Source organism: Marmota marmota, unplaced genomic scaffold (genome assembly GCF_001458135.2).
Source record: "Marmota marmota marmota unplaced genomic scaffold, marMar, whole genome shotgun sequence".
Lineage (NCBI taxonomy): Eukaryota > Metazoa > Chordata > Mammalia > Rodentia > Sciuridae > Marmota > Marmota marmota.
In genome coordinates, this window is record NW_026000001.1 from 4,727,387 (window position 1) to 4,739,898 (window position 12,512).

A 12,512-nucleotide genomic window follows, 5' to 3' on the forward strand; every position below is an offset into this window, starting at 1 on the left:
GCGAGTCTGGATTCTGCAACTGCAGGACCAGGGAGCCTTGCTGGGGGTGGGGGGGGGGGGGTGTTCTCCTGCCGGGAGTGAAGTCAGCACTTGCCCTCTTGATGGAGGGTGGTCCCTGCTGTGAATTCTGTATTTGTGGCTCTGGCTCATCCCCTAGGGGGTTGCTGGTTTTCTTTGTTTTCAGAAACTCTTTCTACACTGGAGAGCTGACCCCTGACCCCTGTCCCCTGTGGCCTCTCCCCGGGCTGTCTGCCTGCTGCTCTGCAGGAGGTGACCCTCACACCCCCTCCCCCAGGCAAGTTCACCTTCGCTGTGTGCATCTGGCCTCTCTCGCCACAGGAAAGCTGCCTGTCCTCCCAGAGGAGATTCCTGGGTCTCCTTCTGGTGCTCTTTTCTGACCCACCTGGAATTTACCTCAGTGTGACTAGTGGGCCCCATCTGACCTTTCTCACGTGGCCATCGCTCCTGCCACGAAAGCTTCCTATGCGATTGGATCTATACACGGATTTTAAAAATGCATTCCATGGGCTATGCCTGACCACATGCCAGCACCACCAGCCACACTGGGCCCCCCAGTGCCACACTGTTCTAATTACCAAGGTTTTGTGTTCTCTCATATTTTGAGCCATCACAGCCAGGAGCACAGATGTGACTTGAGAACAGCTAGAGGAACCATGGAATGGAACACCCGCCCGCAACCTGCCCATCAAATGCTCCAGGCACCAGCTTCCTGAAGATGCTCAGATACAGCCCGGGGTTCCCCTGGCCCCCTGGAAACTCCCCCCAGGCAGTGCACCTCGAGACAGAACCGTCCTCTCAGGGAGGCTCTGGAGCTGCAGAGACTGCAGTCAGTCAAGGAGCACGAGGCGGCCCCTGCCCCCGGGTGGAGTGGGGGTCCCAGTGCAGCTGGGTGGTATCCATAAGGAGGGGTGCTCTGGGGCCAGAAGGAAGTGGAGGCAGGTTGGGTCCCTGTCCAGCTGGTACCTTGGGTTCCTGCTTTGTGACTCTCTCCAGATCCCTGTATGGAGCAAGTCTAGGGGGACGTGCTCAGGAGAGTGGTTCTGGGTGGACTTGTGGCTTCCCAGGAGCACAGCTCTAGGGAGGGAGGAGGGAGAGCCGTCCACCCTTGGGACACTCGCAGGGGCGGTCCAAGCCCTGTGCAGCAGAGCTGTGGGACTCTGCCCACTGCCAAGACGAAAGTGCTAGGGAGGCCCTCACAGGTGGCAAGGGGTGGCCTCCAGGGGTGCAGACAGGGGCCAGGCCCAGGCTGGAGCCAGGGTGACAATGTCTCAAGCCTCGCCTTGCTTGAGACTAAGGCTCCAAGGGCTTCTGTGCCGACTGGAGGGGCTCTCTGGTGTGGCCGAGCAAAGGGTCAGGCCTTGGTTCCCCATGAGCAAGGTGACCAGTGTCCCCAGGTGTGAACGGAGCAGAGAAAGGAGGAACAGGACTGAGAGTCCAGAACCCAGAGGGGAGCAGAGGGGTGCTCCTGAGACCTCACCAGCACCATCCCCTCCAATCAGAGAGGAAGAAGTTCCTACAAATCCACACACGGCCTGGGGAGCACCCGGGCAGCCCAACCAGGTCCCCTGGAGGCCCCATAAAGTCCCATGTGCCACTCTCGGGCACTGTCAGGTGTCTAGGTGTCTAGGCCCACGGGCAGACACTGAGGGACAGCACACCCTTTACCAGGTAGAAGGTACCTCAGCCACCTGGGCCACAAGTGTGCTCCTGCCCCGGAGCAACCTTCAGACACGGATAGGCAGCTCGTACCCACAGCTGGACACACCATGCCACTGCTGCCCGTGGGACACTGGCCTCATGGAGCTTCCCAGCAAGTAGGCACCCCACAGGCCCTGGAGCCCAGCCAGAGGCCCCGAAACACCAGAGAGTTGACTAAAAGCACCCGCCTGAACCAGGCCAGCGCCTTCTTCCCAACCAGCGCCCTAGGACATGCTGCCAAGAGACAGCCTTTTACTACAAAAGCCACCCACAGAGTTGCTAGAGGCCACAGCAAATGCACGGGCATCAATGGATATCAGTGTGGGGACACAAGGTAACAGGACCCTCTAGTAACAGATCGCAAAGGACAGGAAACCCGCGGTGGCCTGACAAGCCAAAATCGTGACTGTAAGGGAACTTACTGAGGTGCAGAGAACACAGACACCTCGATGCCGCGGGTGGGAGGGCGGGGACTCGACCTGTGAGTGTGAGTGAGATCGTGAAAAGGAACCAAGTGGAATCTGGATCTCAACAAATAAGAGACCAGCTCGGAGCCTCTGAAGCAGGACAGATGAGGCAGAGGAAGGAGTTCCTGCCTTAAGACAAGCCTTTGGACTGAACGAGAAGTCAGACAAAGAAGAAAAATAGATTAAAAGAATGAAGACAGCCTTGACTTGATTCCTTGTCAGGACATGGGTGGGTCAGCAGTCGCACTGTGCGCATCTCAGGGGGCGAGAGGAAAGGAAGCGCAGAGAAATTCAGTGAAATACTTAACAAAATGGTTACTGGAAACTTCACGAATCTTGAAAAAGATATGGACATCCAGGCCCCTGAGATCCAAGAGGATCCCAGATCGCCTCCAAGGCATTTCACAGTCAGATGGAACGGCAAGACAAGGAATCCTGAAACAGCAACAGACTGCCGGCGGTGTCCGTCCCGCACAAGGGGCTCCCCTCGACCGACGGCGGGCTTCTGAACAACACTTCACTGGCCAGGAGACAGTGGGACCATATATTCAAAGTCCTGAAAGGAAAACCTGCCAACCAAGAACACCACACCCAGCAAAGTCCTCCTTCATGATGGAGGAACAAGGCTTACCACGAGGAGCTACGGAACTCATCAGCACCAGACGCCCCACGGGAAGCGCCTGGGGAGGACTAGGCTAGGAGCAGAAGCACCAGAACAGAAAGAACAGACCCGGGGGGGGGGGTAGGTACACAAAAGAGAAAGGGAAGAGAATCGACCTGTGAACGCAGAAACCTGCCCAGCCACCACCCGGGGATTAGGGCACCACGATGTACAGACGGCCAGAAAACCAGCCAAACGGCAGAGACGCAGCTCTGCTGCCCTCAGCAGCCTTTCATGAACTGAGAGAGTCAGACGGGTTGAGTGTTAAGAGGAGAAGAAAAAGACCAAGGCATTAGCTGCCGGCAAGAACTCCCTGCGCCAGCCAAGACGCACAGACGGGAAGACCCAGGTTCATGCAAAGGGACCAGAGGAGCAGCTCCCTCCATCAGGTAGAACAGACTGTGGAACTGCAGAGAGGCAAAGAAGTCACCAGGACTGATAAGGAATCCAGTCAACAAGAGGAAAGGACAGTGGTGAAAGTGCCTGCACGGGAGCCCCCAGTTACGCAAAGCAAAGGCAGAAACGGGTCCCGTAGGGTAGTTGTGGGGGACCTCGGCACCTGACTTTTGTCAACAGACAGATCCTCTAGAAGGAAAAGAAAGTTGAACAGTGCCATTGACCAGAGGGGCCAACCAACATCACAGAGTCCTTCAGCCAACAGCCGCAGAAGGCTCAGCACTGCGAGCTCACTCCTGGGGAGGCGCGTGTTAGACCACAAAACAAGTCCCAGCAAATGTCAAAAAAAACACCCAGAAATCTTAGCAAAAGCACCTTCTCTGACCACAAGGAATAAAACTAGAAATCCACCAAGAGGAACTTCAGAAACAGAAACATGGCAATCAAACACATTCTCCTGAATGCCCGACGGCCAGTAAAGAAATCAAAATGGAAACTTTAGATCGTCTTGGATGACAAGGAAAGCAGGACCAGGGGACAGGGCAACAGCAGCACCACGGGAGGCTCGTGGCAAGAGGTCTCAAACAGACCACCTGACACGGCCACTCAAGGAACTAGAAAATCAAACACCAAGAACAGACTCGATCTGAAATAGTAGAGGGAAAGAGATCACTAAGCTCAGAGCAGAAAAACTTTAGTCAAACTAACAGAGAGAGAGAGAGAGAGAGAGAGGGAGGAGGGGGGGTCCAAATAAATGCCTGGTGGACCATGACAACTGAGCACAGAACACGCAGGTCACTGGGGACTACTAGGGACAATTAAACATCAACAAGGGGGGACACCTGGGAGCAGAGCGTGCATTTCTCCACAGACAGGACCTACCAAACACTAACCACGCAGACACAGAAAACCCAAATCCACCAACGACGAGCACAAGACTGAGTCAGTAATAAACATCCCACAAAGAGAAATGCTCCCAAGCCCATCCTACAAGGCCAGGTCCCCCTCCCGCTGACGAGGCAAAGACCACAGAAAAGGAGCCACAGGCCAGAACCCCTGATGAGCCCAGATGCACACGTTCTCGACCAATTACCAGCAAACTGGTCCAACAGCCCAGCAAAGAGATCACACACTGTGATCAAGTGGACTCGTTCCAGTCATGCAAGGATGCCTCAACACACGCACAACAACAGCTGTGACACGTCAATGAACAGAACGAGAGACAAAACCCGTGTGATCACCTCAACAGATGCAGGAAAAGCATTTGATGATTTCAACAACTCATGAATAAAAATAAAAAACCTCCAAAAATCAGGGATAGAAGAACGTGCCTCAACACGTAAAGACCATATATGACAGACCCACAGCCAACATCATACTGAAGGTGGAAGCTGAAATCATTGTCATTCCCTCAAAGATCAGGAACAAGATGAGGATGTTCACTTTCACCACCCTGGTTCAATACTGCACTGGAAGTGTGTGGTTTCACACAGAGGAAAGATTAAAAAGACTCCAAAAACAAACAAACAAAAACCTTGCTGAACTGATAGTCAGATTCAGTAAAGTTGCAGGGTGTGAAATCAACATATGCAAACGAGTGGTCTTTTTATATGCCAATCAGAAAACTGCTGACAAAGAAACCAAGAAAGCAACCCATTTGCAATAGCAAAAATAAAGTCAAATGCTGATGGAAATCTCCAAAGAGGTGAATAATTTAATAATGAAAGTTACAAACTGAAAAGAAATTGAAGAGGCTATGAAAAATGGAAAGGCATCCCATGTTCATGGATCATAATAATATTGTTAAAAAGTACGAACGAACTCCCCAAAGTCCAAAGACGCAGTGTGATTCCTATTCAGGTATCAATGACAGTTCCCATGGAAGTGGAGTGATCACTCTGAACCTTCGGTGGGACCACAAAGGACTCTGAATAGCAAAGCAATCCTGAGTAAGAAAATGCCGAGACATAATGACACTCAACGTCACAACACGTAACAAAGCTGCGGTCACCACAAGAGCGAGGTACTGCCAGGCAGACAGACATGGACCAAGGGAACTGAACGGAGAACCCAGAAACAAATCCACTGCTTAGGGCCACCTGATTGCTGACCAAGGCAGCAAGAATCCACAATGGAGGACTCTTCAGTTAGTGGCAGAAAGGGACATCCACGTGCTGAGGAAAGCAGGAACCATCTGTCACCACACACAAGCATCCCTTCAAAGGGACCAAAGACTTCAGTGTAAGGCCTCATCTAGGAAACTTCTAGAAGGACACCCAGGGGAAAGGCTTCCAGACATGCATCCGGGCAAAGATCGTTTTAGCAGCAAAAGCAAAAATTGACAAATGGAATCTCATCAAACTGAAAAGCATCTGTACCACCAAGGGGTCAAGAGAGTCAAGAAGCAACTCAGAGAACGGGAGAAAAGGTTCACGCACCTTCCGTCCGTCTGTCAGGACACTAATAAGGAACTCAAAGACTCAACTGCAAAAATAACACGGTTTAAAAAGTGACAGACACTTGTCAAGTCAGGATGTGCAGGGCAGAGAGCACAGGAGGCACTGCCCTCCTGGGTTAGACCGGCCATTATCAAAAAAGGCAGAAAAGAGTAAATGCAGGGCAGGATGTGGACACAGGGGCCTGCATACTGCTGGAGGGATGCCGACTAGAGAGCGTCCTGGGAGCAGCCCAGAGCACCCTCGCACCCTCGAACACCGAGGCAAAACTGCACGGGACCCAGCTGTCCTGCTCCTGGGCGTGCAACCAAAGGAACGAATCAGCGTGTCCACGGGACACCTGCCCCCCCCCCACACGCCCCTGCAGCACCCTCCGCCACAGCCCAGGTGAGGAGCCAACAGAGGCACCCAGCCAGATGGACGGGCAAGAAAATGGATGTGTGCGCACAAGGGAAGAGCGGTCAGCCACAGAGAGAGCGTCCTGCCATCTCACGGAACCGGAGAACCTGAGCACGGTGACACACGCCAGGCACAGGGACAAGTGCTCCGTGCTCACTTCTGCAGAAGCTAAAGCAGGGTCCCATAGCAGCGAGTGAGGCAGTGGCCACAGAGCCCGGGCAGGGTGGGGGAGGGTGGCTGGAGAGGAGGTACACGGGCTCAGGGTGCAGCTGGGCAGGAGGACTGACTTCTAACGTGCCATGGCACAGCGGAGGAACTGGCTGGCGGCAACTGAGCACTTTCTGACACGCTCCCGCACACAGAACTGGTGGTGGGCACGCCAGTGACCCCGACCTGATCAGTACACATTGCCCCCCCCCCCGGCATGGAAATGCCACTGGACCCCATCAACACCCATTATTACTGTGTGTCTATTAAAAAGAGCACGTGTGTGTGTGTGTGTGTGTGTGTGTAGACTAGTTCCTCCTCCAGCGGGTGGCCAGGTGGACAGACAAGCAGACCGTGCCTTTATCTGGGACCATGTAGAGGGGCCCACTCCAGACGGGTCTGCTCAGCCCCACACCCTGAACCCAACAAAGCTCAGGCCTTGGGGGCAGACTCCGAGGTCTAATCCCGCACCTGCCCCACCCCAGCCAGGACGTGAAGCCCCCCCCCCAGGTAGGACCTGAGGACTCTCCCTGCAGGGTCCAGCAGCTCTTGCTTGCTGCTTCCCCGAGCTCAGGAATGCCACTGGGTAAAGGTCAGCACAGAGGGTGTCAGGAGGCCCAGCCCCGGGGGCTGGAGTGACAGTGGCAGCCTAGGGGTGTGGAGGGGCAGCCGGAGCTAGGAGAAGGTGAGGAAGGACCTGGGTTCCTGGGCTGGATGTCTGGAGACCCTGCATGGAGCGCCGTCCACCCACACAGCCCTCAGATCCTAGACACACTAAGATGGCGTCTGCTAACACCCCACAGGGCAGCCAGGCAGACGAGGGGCAGGGCGCCAGGGCCAGGGCCATGATAACGAAGAACCTGCTGGGGCAGCCGGGAAGGCTTCTTGCAGGAGGTGGCCCGTGCTGAGCTGTGGCAGTAGCCCTGGGCAGCAGGGCTTCAGGGCACAGGAAGCAGCCAGGTCAAAGGTGCCTGGGAGTGGCCTCCCCACCCCCAGGACAGGCACTGAGGTGGGTTCCCCAGCCGTGGCTGAGGAAAGTACGGGTCTCGGTCCACCACCCACTCAGTAGCAGCTTCCCCTTGCCTGGGGGCTTTCTCTCCTCTCCTTCCAGCACAGGGCAGCCCTCTTTCCTCACACAGCCAAAGGGTAGATGTTGTGACCCCCGGGGCTCGGAGGAGGCATGAGGCCCTGGCTGCTGAGTCCAAGGCCCTGTCCAGGCAGCCTTGGACACACATAGCTGTGTGGCCTTGGACAGGTAGCCTGCCCTCTCAGAGCCCAGGGTTCCCAGCTGCACACGGCCAAGGGCCTACCTAGGCAGACAGTGGACCCTCTTCCTGACTTCAGCATTGCTATGCCCCTCCATCCTTCCCCAAGTCCCCTGGATAGAGCCCAGAGGTCCCCTACCCTGGTCAGCACCCACACAGAGCCCAGAAAAGGGGCCAGATTGGGCAGGGCAGCAGGAGACAAACAACCACAGAGGCCAAGGCCTCTCACGTGCTCAGAAGCACATGGAGAGTCAGGCCCAGGTCACGTGGTCACTCTGCCGACAGCAGAGCAGCCACAATCTCCTGCTGCTGTCGTCCACCCGGCAGTCCTGCCCCAGCTCTGGGCTTTCTCATGCTCAGCGGCCACTGGAGAGGAATGAGCGTCCACCAGGAGAAGGTGTGGACACCAACATCTCGCCTCCATGCCCACAGGGGCCCTGCACAGAGCATCAAGGGAGCCGGGGGCCAGGGTCACCCATGGGCCACCTACCCCACACATTTGGGCTGCAAGGCACCTGTGGGGCCCCTCCTCTACAGGCCCAGCCCAGGCCAGCCTCCTACATAGCACCCCTGCTCCATGGTGCTTCCCCAGCACCCAAGCCAAACCCCAGGCCTCAGTCTGAGCAGCCCACGTGGCGGCATGTGGGCCTCAGACCCTGTCAGAAGCCGAGGCTGGGCACAACACGCTTCCAGAAGCTTCCTTGCACACCTCTGAGGGAGCAGCGCGGAGCCTCCTCGCACACTGGCCACACACCCACGGCCCCTTCCGGGCCTGGAACATCCTCCCTGGAGACCACCATCCTTGGCAGCCGTTGCCCACCTCTGGCACCTGCGGCCCAGTCCTCCAGCCCAACATTCTTGATGGCGGACGGGGAATTAGATCATGGGAAAATGTGCAGAAGCCGACCAGCTGGCTGGGAATGTCCGGGCTGCAGGGCCCTGGGCGCCTCTGGGTCCACTTCTCCACTGAGAGGGCTGGGTGGAGGGGAGGCAGGGGCCCTGCCTGGGCCAGGTCCGGAGCAGGCTGGCAGGTGCCAGAGGCCAGAGCCCCCTCGGCAGCCTGGCTGCTCAGCAAGGGCAGGGCAGGTCAGCAGCAGCCCTGGCCCAGGAGCTGGTGAGGGAGGCGACTCGGGCGCCCTGACCTGCAGGCCTCCAAGCAGCACCATTCAGGGACTGCTGTGCTCTGAGGAGACCTGACCACACCCGCAAGGGTACTTCACCAGAAGAGCCAACTCAGGACCTGGCCTTTGTGCCAGCAGCAGGACACCGGGCCCCTTTAGACCTGAAAGCATCGTCTGTGGGCGAGCACAGTCACCTTGCCTGGCCTCGGCGGGTCCCACCACCACTTAGCTTGACAAAGCCTGCTTCCAGCCCTGGAGCCCTGCTCCACCCAGGCAGCCCTGCAAGGATGCGGGACCCCAGGCATCCTCCTGACCCCAGGCCTCTGTGCAGGCTGGGGAGACCCTTCTGCAGGGGGCTTCAAGTTCTTCCTCCACCTGGACTGCCCCCCAATCCCTCCCAGGCCTGGCACAAAAGATGCCTGTGGTCCTCCGACCGTGGTCAGGCCAGGCAGAGGTGCTCAGTGCTCGGGCAACAGCGCCTCCAGAAACATGGGGCTGGTTCTGCAGCAGGGGTCTGCTGAGGGGTCTCCTCAGGGCCCCAGAGGAGGCAGCACAGGGAGAAACCCCAAAAGGAAATCAGTTTTACCTGGAATCCAGGGCTGTGGAACAGGTGGCAGGATTTGAAGGGGACAGAGGGAGACAGACTTGACCACCCAGAGAGCCCCTTCACCCTGGGCCCAACCCACAGGTCAGCTGGCCACCCTCCACCTGCCCAGCTCCACTCCCAGGTCTGCAGGGTGGCTTCTCTGGTCCACAGTCAGGGTGAGATGGCTCCTGCTCTTGGCCAAGCAGCCAGACCAGCCCAATAAACCACCAGGCCCAGTTGCAAGTTCCATCAATGATTAACACATGCTGTGAGGTGCTGCCAAAAGACACCAGAAGGTTCTTGGGAACCCGGGAGAGCCAGGGATGTGGGAGAGTGGGGACAGGAGTGCCGAGCCAGCCCAGTTTGGGTTCAAGTACAGGGAAGGGAAAAGGTTCCTCTCTGTGCCTCTTCCCCAAATCCCTCAGTCACAACCAGGATTCCAAGTGGCCAGCAGCCAGACCCCGCCAAGGCCCATTGGAAAGATGGCTTGGGCCCACCTGGCCCCTGTGCCCTCAGCAGGGTGGGAGTTACCCCACAGTGGGGATGTAAAGGCCATGAAAGAGAACTGGGGTGATGGGGGACAGGAAGCCCAATAAAGCAAAGGGCAGTGCCCGGGTATGCGTCGTGCTCCCTGGCCAGCCAGGGAAGGCCAGAACGGACACAGGAAGGGCTGCTCTCCTTGGGCCGGAGCAGGGGTTCCCCAAGGAGGGGACAGGATGTCCGGGCCTGCTTCCCCAGCTGCACAAGGTAACGCATGTCCAGGCCTGCAGGACGCCAGTCCCTACCTTGCCCCCCTCCCCACATAGGACCCAGCCCTCCGGGTTAGGCTATCCTCCTTGGGCCCAGAAACCAAATCTCTCATGTTTCCCAGTCCGCCTTACCAAGGACAGAGCCTGCTCTCGTCCCCGAACCATCTGTGACTTCATACAGCAACTCCGGGCCAGCCGGGCACTGACTACACGGTTCCTGAGGCTGCAGCCAGGCTCCAGCCCCCACGGGATCCCAGCTCCTGGCCAGGCTTTCCCCAAGCAGAATGGACAATCCGAGGGCCCCGCCTGCCTCTTGGAGACTCTGGGGGTGAGGGAACCCCTTCTCGGGTCCCAGGCAAGCCACATGCTCTGCCCAGCCAGGGTCCACCTGCAGCCCTTCCCCAAGATGGTGGAGGTTGTTCATGACAACCCCTCAGAGCCAGCCACACCTCTCACAGGACCAGGGGCCTGCAGCTGGAAAAGGCTGACCACTGCCCCTCCACTACCTCACACGAGCATCCTTTTCCCCCACCCTCCACATCACAGGAGCTGCCGCTGCCCTGCCTCCGGGAGACTGGGCGAAGGCAGACTCCGCTGAGCAAACTTCCGAGGCTGAACAATCCTAATCAGGAAGAAAACGCAGTGTAAGCAGAGACTTCCTCTGGGGCATGGCGAGCCCTTTTCCTCTGCCCCGCGCTGCAGCTGGAGCACAGGTGATGCTCACCCCTGGCCTGCACCCTGGCGTGCCATCCGGTGACTGCCTGGAGGCACCGTGCCTTGGCAGGGGGGGCTCCTGGACCAAGAGCTAACAGCGAAGGTCTTCTCCAGCATCTGCTTGGGGTCCACACTCTCTCCCCCACCCTCAGCATCACACGTAGTTCGGGGTCCGGTGGGGGAGTGAAGGGAGGCAGGCAGTCCGTCCACACACACAGCATGCCCACCAGCCTGCTATTTCTAGAACATTTTCACAGCAGGGCTGGACTCAGGTGGGGTCCCTTAGGGTCACTGCACACAAATGTTCCCCAAATCCCCAGATGCTGTAGCTACTGCTGCCGCAGAGCCTCCACCTCCCTCAGAGCTGCATGGCCCTGGCTCCCATGCCCCGAGACCTGCCCTTCCTGCTGTGGAAGTCCCACTTCTCTTCACAAGCAGGATGGCTACCTGAGCCAGCTCCTGCTACCACCTGGGGCCCGGCGACAAGTACAGTGGGGGTGAACAGGTCCCTGGGCACCTCCCAGGCCCGGCCCAGGCAGCAGAACTAAGCACACTCCACCCGTGGGAGGCCACCAGAAGGCCACCCCAGGCAGCCCTAAAGGAGCCCCACAGCAATCAGTGAGGGGACATCTGAGCAGACTCACAGGCCAGAGGTTGGCAAGACACCAAGAAGCCACTGGCTGGGCAGCCAGGAAGTAGCACCACAGGACGGCAGGGGAGGCAGCAAGGAGAGCAGCCTGACCCTTCTGGGAGGTAACTTCCTGTGCCCCTGTCCTTGAGAAATCAAGTGCCATGCCTGCGCCCCGCCCACAGGAGTGGGAACCACCTGGGAGCAGCAAGGGCCAGGTGCTGCTGCCAGCCCTCTTCCTCGGGGAGCACAGCCTCCTTTGATGGATGCCTGAAAACCGGCCCCTCTGCACCCTCCCAGGTTTTATGAGCTTAGGTTTATGAGGACCCGTGGGTACTCTGCAGCCCGGGGGAAGGCCTGTGCACCTGCCGACCAGACTGAGACCCACCTGGGCCTCCAAGGTCTGAGCATCGGGACCTCCTCTCCTGGGGGCTCCCGAGGCTCCTCTCCCTGCCAACCCAGGGGAATTCTCTTGCTGCACCCAAGGGTGAGCGCTCCTTCTCTTCCCAGAGTATTTCCACTGGACAGCCCTCCAGGGAGGAGCGAGCAACTTCTGGTCTGGGGCACCCCTCCCCACGCCCGAGGGCAGGGCCTTGAGAAGTCCCCCCCTGCCCAGCAATGTCCCTGAACTTCATGGGACCTGAAACAAACTTGTTAACACCTCCCTCCCCTCGAGGCTGCCCGGGGTCAAGGCTAGGGCGGGCGGGGGGGGTCCAGCCCGCAGCAGGGAGGCAGAGACCACGCTCTCCTGCCAGCCCCTCCGCAGGTGTCCCGGGGCGACTCGGCGGTACTCACACAGCGAAGTGGTAGACGAAGCACTTCCAGCCCGTGGGGCGCTCGAGGAAGTTGTAGACGCGGCCCTGGACGTGGGTGCGCGCGAGCAGCGGGCGGCGCGCGCTGTAGATGGAGACTCGCGGGTCGAGGCTCACTGGCGGCCGCGCGCCGAGGTCGGCGACGACCGGGGGCGCCGAGGGCGCGGCGGGGGTCGTGGGGGACGCTGGCCCCAGGACGCCCGAAGGCGCGACGGGAGCATAGAGCGTGCCGCCCGTCGGGCCGCCCTCTGCCAGCTCCAGGGAGAAGGGGCACTTCTTGGCCAGGCCCGCGCTGCCCCGCCGGGCGCCCAGCAGGCGGCCCCAGCCCCCGC

At 58.6% G+C, this 12,512-nt stretch overlaps 1 protein-coding gene across 1 annotated transcript in view; it reads right to left on the bottom strand.

Moving 5' to 3' along the window:
* Positions 1–12,506, bottom strand: part of Kcnq1 (potassium voltage-gated channel subfamily Q member 1) — a 288,888-nt gene extending 276,382 nt beyond the window's left edge. Inside the window, exon 1 of the mRNA XM_015503067.2 lies at positions 12,164–12,506. The gene's annotated coding sequence lies outside the window, so the exon portion shown is untranslated. The remainder of the gene's footprint in view (positions 1–12,163) is intronic.
* Between the last annotated feature and the right edge of the window lie 6 nt (positions 12,507–12,512).